Source organism: Equus caballus, chromosome 10 (assembly GCF_041296265.1).
Source record: "Equus caballus isolate H_3958 breed thoroughbred chromosome 10, TB-T2T, whole genome shotgun sequence".
In the NCBI taxonomy this organism is placed as follows: Eukaryota; Metazoa; Chordata; class Mammalia; order Perissodactyla; family Equidae; genus Equus; species Equus caballus.
The window spans coordinates 86,597,428-86,612,923 of NC_091693.1; the positions used below are offsets into that span (position 1 = coordinate 86,597,428).

At 39.1% G+C, this 15,496-nt stretch overlaps 1 long non-coding RNA gene across 2 annotated transcripts; it reads right to left on the reverse strand.

Annotated features, from left to right (window-relative positions):
* Nucleotides 1-1,204: 1,204 nt before the first annotated feature.
* Nucleotides 1,205-15,056, reverse strand: LOC102149962 (uncharacterized). 2 transcript variants are annotated; one of them, XR_001379401.3, is made up of 4 exons: nucleotides 14,936-15,056; nucleotides 8,341-8,471; nucleotides 7,440-7,577; nucleotides 1,205-4,703 (listed from the first exon to the last, which is right to left on the reverse strand). It is a non-coding gene; the product is annotated as an uncharacterized lncRNA (long non-coding RNA). The 2 variants fall into 2 exon arrangements; XR_011422240.1 differs by lacking the exon at nucleotides 14,936-15,056 and having other exon boundaries at nucleotides 8,341-8,819.
* Nucleotides 15,057-15,496: the final 440 nt, after the last annotated feature.

Here is a 15,496-nt window from a genome sequence, read left to right on the forward strand (position 1 = left end):
CAAACAAATAAAAGTTGAGCTTCCATAGCTGACCTGCTAACACTGTGGTTCACCGTGAAAAAAGTGAGCAGGGCACGGCTGTCTCAGAAGACAGGGAGCCACGAGGGTCCGTGCGACCACTGGGAGAACAGTGGGCTTTTAAACCCCCTTTCAATTTCAGGCCAGTGGCAGCCACAGGGCCCAGGAGTGGGGAAGGGCGAAGGGGCCTGTCCGAGGCTGATGGGGAGTCACATTACAGGGCCAGAGGGACGGCAAAGGGAACATTTGGCTCTCATTACAGAACAAAGGGACAGGGTGCTGGAAAACAGAGGGAATCTGGCTCAGAGGCAGCGAACCCTCCCACAGGTGCTGTAGTCAATTTGCCCATCTCCACTGTGGAGGCAGCCTCCCCGAGCTGTCTCCACACCGTCCACGTTTGCCAACAATAACATTTTACCAGGAACACAGCTTGTCAAAACCAGCAGTTTAGCTGCAGCGCAGCCGTGATGAAAATAGTGTTTTCTCAGGGGCGAAGCTCACTGCTCTTGAGAAGTCAGAGCTGTTAGCATGTGATTTTCATGAAATCTCCTCCCTATTAAAAATCTTTACATAGTATTTTTTTTTTCAAAACTCCTTCTATCATAAATTGTTTACTTTCTCTTGGAGGAGGTTGGCGAGGAGAAGACAGAAAGTCTGTGATTCTTATGAAGAATAGACATTATTGATCATAATTCAAGAACTAAACGACATTTTTCTTCATTCTGACAGAGTTGCGCATAATTCAACTGAGAGCACTAGTTTTTTTCTCTTCAATTTTTTGTTTCCAATCAATTCCTCCTTGTTGCTTTTTTTTCCAACCCACCTTCTGATGAAGCACTATTTTGATCATCTATATTGTTTCGCAAGACAGTGATTGGTCAAAGTTCTTGGTGGCTCCCCTGACTTCTGGTTATTTCTCTTTCCTTCTTTTTCTCCTTCCTTGTCTTTTCAAATCATCTCCAGGCCTTAGGAGGCAGAGGAATTGGCTCAGATGCCACTCTCCCGCAGCTCACCGACTTACTTGAAACTTGTAACTGAATTTAAGTCACTAACAACGAAGCCCCAGAATTGTAGGAGGAGGGTACGTTTCATCTGAAACAATATAAAGTATACAATGAGAGAAAGGCAGGCCTCAGGTAATTGCAGGGGTCCTGTTATGTGGTGGTTGTGATGAAAATAGGCTTAGTGACTTTAACAGCTGGCAATTTATTAGCAAACCTGGTTCTACTAAAAAAAATATGGAAAATCAGAATTGATGTAGAGTGTTAATCACAAATCCTTTATATTAGCAAGACTTCTGTATTGTGTTAACTTTTACTATTGTGGGGAGCAGACATCCGTTGGAGCAAAAGGCTGGGTAAATGAACTTCCTTTGTCAAACATCACTCCGGAGGGATCCAGGCCATGTCTGTCTGTGTCATTCAGCCTAGACAACAAATAATTTTCCTTTATGCGAATTGGTAAACCCAAGGGGAAGAGTCTTCAGTCTCAGCGAGTGTCAGTTGTGGGAATCCCTATTGAGGGTCAAGGTGGGAGTTGTCATTCTCAGTCCACATTTGTGGTGGCTCTTTGTCTAGGCACATTGTCCTGAAAAGTCGCTTTCCCTTTGGCTGAGCTTTGACACACAGTAATTGAAAACAACACGTTTTCTGCTGCCAACTGGAGACACCAGAGCAATCCCTCTCTCTTTCTACTTCAGATTTAACAATGTGGCGGCGGATGAGATGGGAGACATGCTCTCAGTATTCAAAATGAGAAACACCAGAACACAACCGTTATTTTATGAAAGAGGCTGGAAAATGGTTAGTAAAGAAATCACAGATGTGTTTTACAGACAAGGGGAGGCGAGGGGAGTGCTACATTCTGAAAATAGCATGACAAGCACGATCTAGTCCTAATTTTGCTCAACATATTACTTTTTCAGTTTCCCAAACATGATTTGGGAGGTTTATTTTCACGTTCAAGAGTACCAGTGTGTGTGTGTGCGTGCGCATGTGTGGATGTGTGTGTTTTGATCTTCTAGGGAGACAGAATAGCATTTCAGAGAATATTGACCTTAGTTATCTGCCTGTAGCCACACCAAAAAAAGAAAGTTTGATGAAACATGGAGATAAGTACCCTCTCAAATTAGAAATTACATTTTTGAACTGTTCCCCAAGGAAAACTCAAAAACATGAATATATTTTAAATGATGGACCACTCAAAATGGACCTTTTGTTTTCTAAAAAATCTACAATCATAAATTGCTCACTTTTGCCTTAATTTTGACTCTATAAGAAGGTAAAGTTTTTTGAGCATAGAGACTGTGCCATGTTTTCCAGGGCCATGCACACAGAAGGTATTCAATGAATGTCTGACTAACGAATTAAAGACATTAAAGGGTATGCAATTTTATAGATGAGAAGATTCATCTATCGATTCCTCTGCCTGGATAAAATTTTAATAAAATCTTTCATTAAACTTTATTTCTTTGATTAAGCTTTTACATACATTTTAGTGACTATTTTTCAGATAGTTTACTTATATGTCTAAATGACACAGCTGGTTATTACAGTAATATAGGTACATGCTAATGTTTAAATCTCTGAAGTGGTCGCGGTTGGTCGTCATCCACAGCAAGTGCTAGCTAAGGAGAGCTGGTCTGTGCTCTGCCAGCCCCAACAGTCTTGGAGGAGAGGGGAGCACAGGAGCCACAGGGACGAGAACACTCTCTCTGGGTCTTTCTTTGCCTCGGGCAAAGAGTTTAAACATATATCTCAAGGTGGTACTAAACTTTTGCAAGAATGTATGTTTTGGTTCATTTCTGTGTGAGCATCCTTTTTATGGGACTTAATTTTAAAAGTCTAGATATCATAATTCCTCATCTATTACAGATAGTCAGTTTAGAGCATTAGATTAATTATAGTCAATCATCTACTCTCATTGATCATCTATTAGAAGAATGTTATCTACGTCTTCTAGGGAGGAATAATTTGCTTTTATTTTTAACCTACAAGTGCATACATAATCCTTACTTTATGCCAGGCATTATTTTAAACACTTTGCATATCTTAAAGTATTTAATCCTCATAACCCTACACAGTGGGCTCTTGGATTTTCATGCCCATTTGGTAGATACGAAAACCAAGGCCCGGAGAAGCTGAGTAAATTGCCATAGCCAAACAGGTAGTAAGTGGGGAAGCTTTGATCTTGTGCAGGCTGACAGAATTCTTGCCCTACTTCCTCTAGAATACACCATCCAATAGAAGTATAATGTCAGCCGAATATGTAATTTTATGTTTCCTAGTAGCCACGCTAAAAAAGTTAAAAAAAAAATTAACTTAAATAATATCTTATATGATGCAACAGCTAAAACGAAATATAGAACTTATTAAAACAATATAGTTGTGTTTAACAGAACTATGTTTTACACCGCTTCTGCTTTAAAATTTAAATTAATTTAAACTGGATAAGATAAAAAATTCAGTTCCTGCGTAGCACTAGCCAAATTTCAAGTGGTCATTAGCTACATGTAGCTTGTGGCTACCATGTTGGACAGCACAGCAATGAAGAGTGAGCTTTCCATAGATATATATTTCTGGGAAATAACTCCAGAGAATAAAATTAAGGAGAATTAAACACATGAAATTTTGTTTTCCCTATTACTCCCGGCACATTTCCATGGCAGAAGGAAAAATAAACATTGGCTCTATTCTTCTGATTTACCAGAGGGCTGAACACCATTGGTTGGCATGGGAATATCCTCTGATGGGACTTTCCAATGGGTTTGTGTTCTTAAAGGGGCCATCTCCAACACTGCTCAGACTATAGCTTAATGGGGGGGACGGAGGGGGTCCACGTGCCTTATCCAGAGGCAGTTCCCCCTTGGAAGGAAACATCAGTGCCACCAACCACAAGTGAAGGGAGGGAGAGAGGTGTAGATACTCTGACGCCCCACCCTCACAGACTTGTACCAGTGTTCCCACTATTCAGACATTAACAAACATTTTTTTTAAAAAATTTTACTATGGTTTTGTATTTCCTTTTCAAGTATAGACATAACCAAGAGTACAAAATGTATTTGAAAGTTGGGGATGTTAAATCAATTACAAGGGACTAGATTGAGAGAGAACAGAGGAAAGAATATTTGTTTTCTCTTGACCGCTAAGAACTGAAAAATAAATCAAAAGAAGGTATATTCTACATTAAATGTGGCAAATCTGAATGTATTTTGTCTTTATGCTATAAGCCTAATATAAATCTACTTTTGCTAGAATTATTAACGTCATTTAAACTATGTTTTAATAATAATGAAGACAAACTTCCCACTTAGATCATTTACTATTACAAATGACAAGTTTTCATTAAATATTTGCATGAAACAAATATTTTTATAAACTGACGTCAATAGTACCTAATTGTGATTATTCTTTTTAGGTTTTTTTCATTGTTTTTGTTGCTGAGCGAAAGCATATTTAAATCTTGATTTTTACCTTTTCAATTTTTTATTATATAGGGGATGCTGTGGGATGAAAGAGAGGGAGAGCTCGGGGCCAGCAGACCTAGACTTTAATGCAGGAGAGCTGAATTTTAATCCAGGTTCTGCCACTTGAAAGCGGTTTCTCTCTAAGCTTGAATAGCTCATCTTTGAGAGTTTCCAGTTTCCTGCCGTGTAGACTGGGGACAATGATCCATATTTCTTCAGGCTGTTAAAAAGAATAAGTGAGAAAGCATATGTAAAATGCTTAGCATTGTGCTTGACACATGTTAGGAAGATAATACATGCGCATTCCTTTTCCACGGTTACACGCACATTCTTTCATATGAATGGATCCTAGTTCATCCAGTGCCTCAAAATTTTATTAGCAAAAATACTATGAAAACTGGTTTATGAGATCTTCAACCCTTAAAATCTCTAAAAATGCTTATGTCCTTTTTTTCCACTGATAATTTCTAAATTATGCCTAAATTAATGAGTGCAGTGATCAAACTGATTCAAATGGGAAATCATTCAGAACCTGAATTTTTGACAATTTTCTAGAGGGAGGGAAGATAGAAAATGAAGAAAAGAAAGGGAGAAAGAATAAATCTTGAATGATGGTATAGTAATCATATGTGGTAATAGGATGGTAACTGAACAGAAGGGCATTTGCTTCTGGATTAAACCCTCCCCAGGGGTGCTCCCTTGCCGCCTGTCATGACCAGAGACCTACTGAAGTCATATGATGTACGCAGTCAGGCTATTTAAAGGCTGCCATTTCATTTCCAAATTTCACTCTCTTCTGACGTCTCCTGCACTGCCCACTTGGCACCCTTGGCTACACTTCAGCAGATAATTTGGACGCTACATAAGATTTTAGAAAAACCCAGGGTTAAACCAGGGGTGAGCGTCATCTCTCACATTTATAGTTACTGAGTTCCTCACCATATGCCACAATGTGGGTCAGAGGGTGCATCTCCCAAGAGAAAAAGAACATCCTTTTCATACAATTTCTCCTTTCACATAGGTGTGCCAGTGATTCCTACAGCTAGATTCGGGCTTGACTTCATTTGTCGAACGATTTTCTCAATAGATTTTTCTTTTTCTACATGTTACCCACTCTTCTTTTTTAAAATCAGGAATTCGGCATTTAAATCACGTTTGATTAAAGGTAAATTTTTAAAAAGGCAAGAACGACCTTTCGTTGACAAGAAGTCAATGTGCGGAAAATGCATTGAATGCACAAAGCCTGTAATAAAACCCTCTTTAGTTTAACAGATAAAGAGAGTGTTGCGGCCTCTTGTTCTTTGCGGGGTTGGATGTGCGCTCGGCTCTTGGAGACCAGCTGTCGTGCCCGTCCCAGCACTGGGAAGAAACAGAAACTGGCTTCTTCTCTACCGTTAATGCATGAGGGTGTGCCTGGGGCAACGACTACCGGGGCTATGCAGGTGTAGGCAGTTTTACGTATTTTGAGGGGGTCAAGGAAACATCTTTCTTTGTACTTCGTCTTTTCTCCAAATTGGGCATTGCCTGAAATTGGCGCGTTCAGCAGCCCTGTGCAGTGAGGTCTGTACGGGGCACCGTTTCCCTCTAAGGCAAATGCCTTCACTGCTGGCAAACCGTCAGAATCTGCAGGCTCAGCCAGCACCTCTGACCCCACCACGCAGCTGACAGCACAGTTGGCAGTTGGTAGCTTCCATTTATCCTAGGTCAGCTCCTGAAGCATCAACATAAAATGGAATAAAGATTTGGGCAGTAACCTCAGAAATAAAAATGGAATGCCCAACAGTTTGCTTCAGGCTGCAAACCATTTATGAAACTAGTAAAGACAGGAAAGTCAGATAAGGGAGAGCAGTTGCACAGGATAAAGAACTAGGTTGTCGGATACATTGTCTGAAGATCCAGATGAGGAAACCACTGCTTTACAAGAGTCAACTGACAGATTTCCTAAGATGTAGTCAGGAACATCACACATCTCAGTGGGCAGAGGTTGCCACCCTCACATGCTCAGTCCTCGCACTGGGCCTGGTAGTTGGTGTTTAGTGAGTGAATATTTGGGCAATTTCTGAATGAAGCCCATGACTGCAGGCTGTCATTAGTGGCAGAGGGCTCATTAATCTTGCAGGTGTGACAGGCTGTGCTTCTATCCATCAATTCTATGATTCAACTCATTAACTTTGAAAGTACAGTCAATGGTATTTCATCAATAAAGTAATACTATTGATTATAAAATACGTGCATACATGCATAGATGTGCATTTTGCCACCAAGTAACCAGACCAGGAGAAAAATTATCTAATAATACATTTAAAGGAGATATATGTATGTGTTTACATACATTTATTTTTTTCTAGTTCATATATCTAAAGGATGAAATTCCCAAGTCATATTTTCTATAAGGAACAGGATGAGGAGGAAGGAACTAATATTTTTCTTCCATTCCTACTGTATGCTATATTTTTAGGATCTGTGCTTTACAAAAATTCTTTCACTTTGTCTCATGTTGACCATGTCAAGGGAAAAAACAATCCTTTTTTGTAGATGAGGATACTGAGGTTCAGAGAATATATCACTTTCCAGTTTTGCATAATGAGGAAACAGTTGCATCAAGCAAGATGCAACTGGGGGTATCTTTGATGCCACGGTCAGTGGGTTTTTCTCTTCACCTGAAACTTAAAATGCAATCAGCTGTGAAGCATTTGGAGTAGACACTGTGTATAAGGAGACATTCCTCAAGAATTTTATGTTAAAATAAATAGAGATTATTTATCTTTCTATACAATGGGGAAGATAATTTAGCAAAATATAATGGATTAAAAAGATCCTTCTCAAAGGATACAAAATATACAAAAATATATACTAATTTGGAATAAACTTAGTAAGAAAAATGCAGAAACTAATGAAAACAAAACTACAAAGCTTTACCGAAAAAGAAAATAGAAGATAATAAATGGAGAGGTACCTTTTGTTCTAGGATGGGAATTTTCAACAACGTGCAATTGTCACTTCTCCCACATATTAATGTTCACATTTAGTGAAATTCTAATCCAACGTCCACAAGTTCTTACTTGGATGTTTGACCATTAACTCTAAAATTCACCTGGAAAAATAAACAGAAAAAAGCAGGCAAGATATATTTTAAAAGAAGAATAATAAGCCCCACTTACATTACGAGGTATTAAATTATAAATCATATTCCTTAGTACAGTGTGCTAATGCCGTTAGAATTTACAACGATGGTTAGAAACATAAAGAGATTAGACAGATGATAATTGCACGTCATATATAAGATACAAATGAATCAAATACAAATACAGATGAAAATGATAAAGACAGGATTTCAAACCAGCAAGGAAATCATGTACTGGGCAAGTACAGTAATCAGGTAATTGGTTAAAAAATGCAAAAATGAATTAGAAGCTATTATATTAGAAAATTTTATTTGTATAGTTTATAGAGTTAAATATAACAACTTAAAGATGAATATCTAGCTGATCTTGGAGTGGAGTGCAAAGGCTGAAAACGTAAAAGAAAATATAGATAGCTTGGGTGGAAAACATCATAAATAAAATCAAAGAACAAATTACAAACCATAAAATACAGGTGCAACGCATTGCAGAGAAATTATGAATATCTTCCAATTTATAAAGACTTCATTTTAAATGAGAAGAATGAACATTACAGTGGAAAGAAGGACAGGAATAGGCAAGTCACAAGAACTATATCAGCAACAAATTTATAAATCGGTTTTTAAATTCCTTAGTAATCAAAGATATGCTAATTAAAACAAGACATCATTTCTTGCCAAATTCATATGCCAGAAGATATCTTTCTCGCATTTGCAAGTTTGTTGTAGAACTCACCTCCCCTTCTGCTGTTGCCGTAGGTCGGGCTGGCAGAGCTGTCTCTCACTCAGGATTTACGGGACACCACTGTCTCCCGCTTCAGCCGAGACACTGAGAACCTCCAGATCCCGGATACCTTCTCAGAGATTCTTGGATGAAAGGGAGATGGGGCTTGTTTCCCTTTGCGATCCCTCGTGCTGGAGGAGGTCGTGCATCAGCCTCTTTTATTCCCCAGGGCTGGGTCTATCGGAACAGCTTTCCTGGATCCCCAGCTCTCTGCTGCACTAAAGGCTTATGATTTTAATAAAAAACTGGCCCGAGAGACAAATCCTGTCATCAGATTCCATGCAGCCTTCAGAATCTGGAAGAGCAACTCCCCTTCAATGACTAAGTCTTTTTAGACGTCAGGCTCACTTTGCTGGAATTTTCTCTCAGGCTTCTTGCAAATAAGCTGAGGTGAATCCCCGAGACTCCAGCCTGGTATAACCCTCAGAGTTGAGCTCAGACAACTCTCTTTGTTGTTTCATAAACTCGTAAAGTAGACTTGGGTTTTTTTTCCTTCTCTATGTTTTTAAAAGTTTCCTAAATTTCTACCATGAGCTGGCATCATTTCTATAATTTTATGATGTATTTTTAAAGAGTAGACATTGTATGTATGGAAAATAGAAGTTTTATTTTATGAATTCATAGCCCAGGATGTTGACACCTCAGCAAGACCATTTCCTTGAGCCAAAGACCAAGGTCTGCGTTTTACTTCATTCCGGGAAGGATAAGCGACATTTACAGATATTTTAAATTAAATAAACAAAAAATTGAAATTATGACTTTAGTTCGTTTTTAAATGCCTCTAGTTGTGTTAAGCCATCCTAACTTTCTGCATTTAAATTACGGCTAAGACTGTTGAGTACAAACTCCCAGCTTGACCCTGGCATCGGATAAATTCCTTTGAGGACTTTTTCAAAATAAAACAGAATATTTTCCATATTGACTACCATTATGCTTCCCACAAAACACGTAAATGATATTTGAGGAAATGTTTCTAATTTTCAGAGTGTCTCCTTGAAGTCGGTTTGGACAGGAAAAAGAGCTAGAGCCATAAATTTTTTAAAGGTGTTTATGGGAACTACTAATTTGTTCTCAGTTTACATTTCATATATTGGAACCCTATTATGATGATAAAGTTCTTGACATACACTGTAATACTTATACTTTAAAATATTTCTCATGTGAGCTGGTATTTATTTACTCCATATAATTTTATTTTAAATTCTATAAGAGCAAAGAATATGGACTTTTTTGTTGTTTTTTTTAAACATTCCTTTCTGGTGATCAGCTGTGCTCTTGGTGTAAAGAAGTTGCTAAAAAAATCAACCAACTCATATTTATTGCCCACTTATTATGTGCGATATTCAATAAGAAGAAGTGAGTCATTTAAGAGAAAAACAAGTTTAGTGCCTTATATCTGACTGCTCATCTGTTTGTACACACAGAGAAGATTAGCTGTAAGACAGCACTTGATGTCAAATCGGTGACACAGCTGAGACTCACTTAAACCAAATGCGTATCCACGCTGTGGGGCAACCATGATGATGGAGACGCCGTCACATATGACATGCTTAAAAATTGCTGCTGGAACAAACATATTTGTTAAATTATTTAGCCATTACGTGCTTACTCTGTGTCCCTTACCTCATAACAGCCCTAAAAGAAGGAATCATTAGCACCACTTTTGATGAAGAGAAAACTGATGGTCAGGAGGCTCCAGCAATATGCTTTCTAAGTGGTACAACAGTAGTTTCAGATCCATGTCTGTGGGACTCCAAGATCCGCGATTCCCCTCCCGCACTCCACTGCTTCTTGCAGAGAGAACTCTTTCATTATGACCACTTTGAAATCTGCCCTTGTAGACACGCTTATTCATCAAGCCATTCTTGCAGCAAATGCTATTGACCACTCACTCTGTGCCACACACTGAGTAAGACTGGACAATGTCCTCATGAAGTTTAAAGTCTATTCAGAAGATAGCAATAAAAAAGCCACAAAATAAATGCAAAATTAAGATTCTAATATTACCTAGAAGAAGATACAGACAGTGCTAGAGATCTAGTCAGAATTCTAGTCAGAATACCAGGATCCGAAAATCCGAAAGGTAAGTAGGTTTAAACTTTGCAAATTTGAAAACAAAGAATATTCAAGATCCAAAGGACTTGGAACAAGAGCGAAAAAACGATGATTAAGAAGGACTAGGGATGGCCAGCAAAGCTAAAGCTGAGAGAGCAAAAGGGATCACAGCGCAAGGTGGAGCTGAGAAAGCAGGTAGGCACAAGACCCTTCAGGAAGTTATAAGCCACACTGGGTATTTTGTCTTTATTCTGAGAGCAATCGTAAGCCCAGGAAGAATCTTAACTGGGGAGTAGTGACGGTGAGGGGGCAAGGGGAGAGAGCATCTGGACAGAATGTGGAGTTGGGTTGGAGGGGTCCGAAGTGAATCTGGGTGGGCCAGAGAGAAGGCTTCTTGTAGGCCAGCCAAGAGACAGCATAGCTTGGACTACAGAGTTGGCAATAAAGATACAGAGAAAGGAACAGATTTCAGAGCTTATTTAGGAGATAAATTAGCATAACTTGGTGATAGATTGTATATGGCGAGGAGGCTGTAGAAGAAAAGATAGATTTCAAGGATGAATTCAGGTTCTTGGCTTACATAACATAATACACGTTAGTTCCATCCACTGTGACAGAAACAGTCAAGGTCTGGAGGGCAAGATCATGATTTTGGTTTTCGACTTACTGAATTTGTAGTACATTTGAGACTGGTTGGTAAACACGCAAAGTCAGCTCTTGGATATGCCCACCTGTAACTCAAGGAAAGGTCTCAGCTAGGGAGATAATCTGAGTTTAGGTGATGATTAAAGTTGTGAGTATAAATGAAATTACCTCGGGTGAGATACAGTGTGAAAGAAGGAATGGGCAGGTGACCGAACACTGAGCACAAACATTTAATGGCCAAGTAGAAGAAAACGGGCTTCTTGAGGAGACACAAGAGACAGAAAGTAAGAGAGTAGTATATCTGGAAACCAAGGAAAATAATATTACAAGAAAGGAGTGGCACCATCGTGTTAAATGCTTTCACAAGGTCACTGAAATATTTCACGCTGAGCCAGAGAAGGAAGGGAAAAATGTTTCTGACTGCCTACCCTCCTGCCACAAAGAATTGAGGTGGACATAAAAATTCCTCTTTACTTATTACTTAAAAAAATTAGTGGAAGAGAGAGAGAGACAGAGAAAGAGAACCTAGCCCATTTCTGAATAACTGTTACTCAATCTTAAGAGCTATTTTACTTATTTCTTCCACCGCTATTCCCAATTTAGTTACCACTGGATTGTCCCACACAGATAGTGCTTACCTTAGTAATACAGCATCTAATATATTCAACCAAGGATCATTCATGCTGTCTAAAATAAATTATTGTTAATTGTATTTGCAAAACTGATTGAAAATCTGCTGTTTCTCAGATGCACAGCCATTTCAAGATGAGAACTTTCAAGCAAAGAAAATGTTCATAAGGCTTTCTAAATTTTCTTCAGTTGGAAAGTCAATTTACAACCTCAGAGTAATTTAAAACTCTTTCCAAACTTGGTTTTAATGTAATATTTATCTTTGACTCATTAAAATTGGCAGAAATGTGTCATAATTTGAGGAAAAAATTTTAAATATATGCCCTCCCTGTAGGGGACTAGGAAATCAGCACTAGCCTTTGATGGCAAATGAAGAGAGTGATGAAAGTCCCTCTGTGCTAGGGCTGTGGTCCAGGGTGGCCACACTGAAGAAGCACACTGTCACAGCTGAATCATTGGAGGCTGTGTGTTCACACTTGCTCGCTCCTGGTTCACACCGAGTGAAGAAGCTGTTGCTATAGATGGAATCATGCCCAGGCCTCAATGTCCTTATCAAAGGATTTCAGGGGGAAGAAAAGAACAAAGCTTATCATTTGCTCCTCTTTTTTTAAGGTGAGGAGAAAAGACTGTCCAGGAGAAGAATGGACATCTTGCAAAGAAATGGAAAGCGAGGACTTTAACGTCATTGTTTATACACGCCAAAGAAACCAGCTCTAATTTCAGACAGGATCACAGAAGACATGGATATATTTTATATTTTCTTTTCAGAAGTGTAAAAAAATACTTAAAAGTGCATATATAGACTGAACATAGATTTATTGCCTCTGACTTTTGTAAGGCGGGTGGATTGAGGCTGTGAACGTGAGTTTACGAGCACAGCTGGCCCATTTAACGGCAGGGTTATGGGCACACCTCAAGCACGGGCCCAGGTCTGTGGAAGGTATGGTACCAAACAAACTCTGTTGGACATATGGGACCATCGGTGGGCAATGTACTATAAACCGAGCCATAACTACTGCAGCTGTGATCATAAACCTTTTTAGAAAACAACTAGAAAAATCTGACTTAGAAATGTTTGTTGCGTTTCAAAACGGGAAGGTGGAACATACAATGGGAGCACCAATGCAATGGATTGGGTGCAAATATCAGAGGCTCAGCTTAAGCCAACAGAACCAACTTCATTCTCACTCTGCATTGTTTCCATAAATCTCAACTGAAGGCTCGGTGGCGGTGAATTTTCTGCTTTTTCCATTGGTATGCCACTAATCACCCGATGTCCCTCATATAAGTCACCGGGATGTTGCAACTTACCTACAGTGTTGATACAGTGTTCAATTACACAGGCGTAGCTTGAAAGATTTGTCTCCCACGTAATGAGGATACGTTTCAACGTTGAGACTTTTCATCTGTTAAGAGGACATTTTGCCCTTCCTCTGATGTTTTGAAATATTTATTTTCAAAACCATTTTATGGAAAAGACCACCGGTGGACTAGCTAAGTGCGTTATAAAGACTTATAGAAATACTATGACTGGATATATTTTCTTTTTGACTAAATATTGGCACACGGATGCAAGACTCTTTCTCTGTCCTGAGACCTGCGCGTGGACCACACGAGGTAGTAAGAAAGCACTGATTGCATTGAATTTATAGCAAATAGAGCTGCCATCTGGAGCTCCTTGAAGCTCTATCCATTCTGTACTTTCATGGTGGGTACGGTCAGGACTTGCAGGGTGGATTTTACCGGTTGGCCAGCGGAATGCACAGGGATTTCTTATGAAGAGAGGGCACACACAGAGAGGTGTTTCTACTTGTGTGATACCTAGAAAATGTCGCACTGCTTCCCTTTCTTGATTATGTTGACCAGTCCTAGTAGGTGATGTTGACATGTTTCTTTTCTATTACTTCTTAAAGAATATTTTTTTAAATGTGTATGAAAACCACTTAGATTTTAACTACCATTATTTGAGAAAAATAGATAGTAATAGGGAATAACAGCCTGTATGTGTGTGTGTTTGTGCATAGCCTCATTCTGAGGCTGCCCTTGCCTCTATTTTTCTCCTACAAGTTATTAAATCTATTGAATCTTCTTAGGTACATTTTGAGTTGCACTGAAAACATTTGCTGGTTAAGCAATATCACTTTCATTAAAAGAATCTGTCATTGACTCTACAGTGCACTACAATTAACAAGTGGGAATCATTCCTTTTTTTTTTTTTTTTTTTGAGGAAGACTGGCCCTGAGCTAACATTTGTGCCCATCTTCCTCTGCTTTAGATGTGGGACACCTGCCACAGCATGGCTTGACAAGCAGTGTGTAGATCCGCACCCGGGATCCAAACTGGCAAAGCCGGGGCCACCGAAGTGGAAGGTGCACACTTAAGGGCTATGCCACCAGACCAACCCTCATTCCTTTTTTAAATGAGGAACATTTCCTACATTAGACCCAAATTCTTTATATTCACCTCTATAGTTGGTTCCCTTGCTGGACTTGCAGAATGGCTAATAAAAATTCTTTTAAGTTTTCAATTATCTTATCATTTAGTCAGTTCATAAAATAGTTCTGCAGGCTATTTCATATCCTAAACCTTGTTGAAAAGATGATCTTACTAGTTCTTGAACAGAATAAATGAATGTGGCTAAATTTCCCATTTTCACTAGATGCCTTTTATTTCTTTTGTTTTTTGGCCTTATTGAACCTGGGTGATTAGAAATCAGGAAGTATATATTGATGTTGTTATTTGGAGGTAATTGGATTTCTCAATGAGAACTATCTAATTTCAAGTTGACTTTCAAAACATTCAAAGAAAGTGTAGATGACTATGTACCTAACGTGTCTCGAATGGAGTACCCACTCGAAAATATTCAGAGCTCGAGCAGTCGCCATATGCGAAACAGGCTCTTGTAAAGCCAAACCATTGGAATAAGATTTTTAAAAAAGTAACTTATAGAGGTTTACACATTTCAGATTACTTTGACATGTTTTATCTCCTTTGCTGTTCACAATAATCCTCTGAGGCAGGCAGTTCAGGTACTATCTTCCCATTTTACAAATGAAGAAACTAAGGCTCAACAAGCTATTTGTTTCCCATGAGTCTCACAGTTGGGTAGAGAGCTGCCCTGACCCTGAACACAATCTTAGATTCCATGATAAGGCTACACTTAAAATTCACACATTACCTAAGTAGAAGAGGGTCAGAGAAATCCAATCCCACTTACATTTTTGATGGCATTATTGCTATTCCCTTGGAAAGCTGGAAAGAGAGGGCTGCCTATGGAACAGAACACAGGACAGGTACGTTTGTTGTAACAGGACTGTTGGAGATTCTTGCCGTTTATAGCACTGGCTCAGGAGCACAGAGTTAGGTCACACTCTGGACAGCTGAAGGGAGGGACTGAAAGAGCCCTTGAGTAATTGGGTATGAGATGTCAAGATGACGGGGACCAAAACACGCACGTCACAATTTGACTGGAACCAGTCTGTGTGGGTATCTAAGTGAACTGGAGCAACTGTAGAATATGACACGAACATATCTTTCTTTGACTTCTTATTTTCTTGTATTGTTAACATGTAACGGGATGACTCTTCACTTTAGCAGCCTTTTTCAGGTCAGGAGATGGAAGTAGAAACCACATCAGAAGGAACTATTTTACTCAGCCACCACATCTGTTCAAGTGCAACTGGGCATTCCAAAATCCTTTTGTGCTTGTTTAATCATGCCAGATATTCTCCGTTAGAGAAGAAGTCAGCAAAGCACCTCTCAAAATGCCATCTAACTC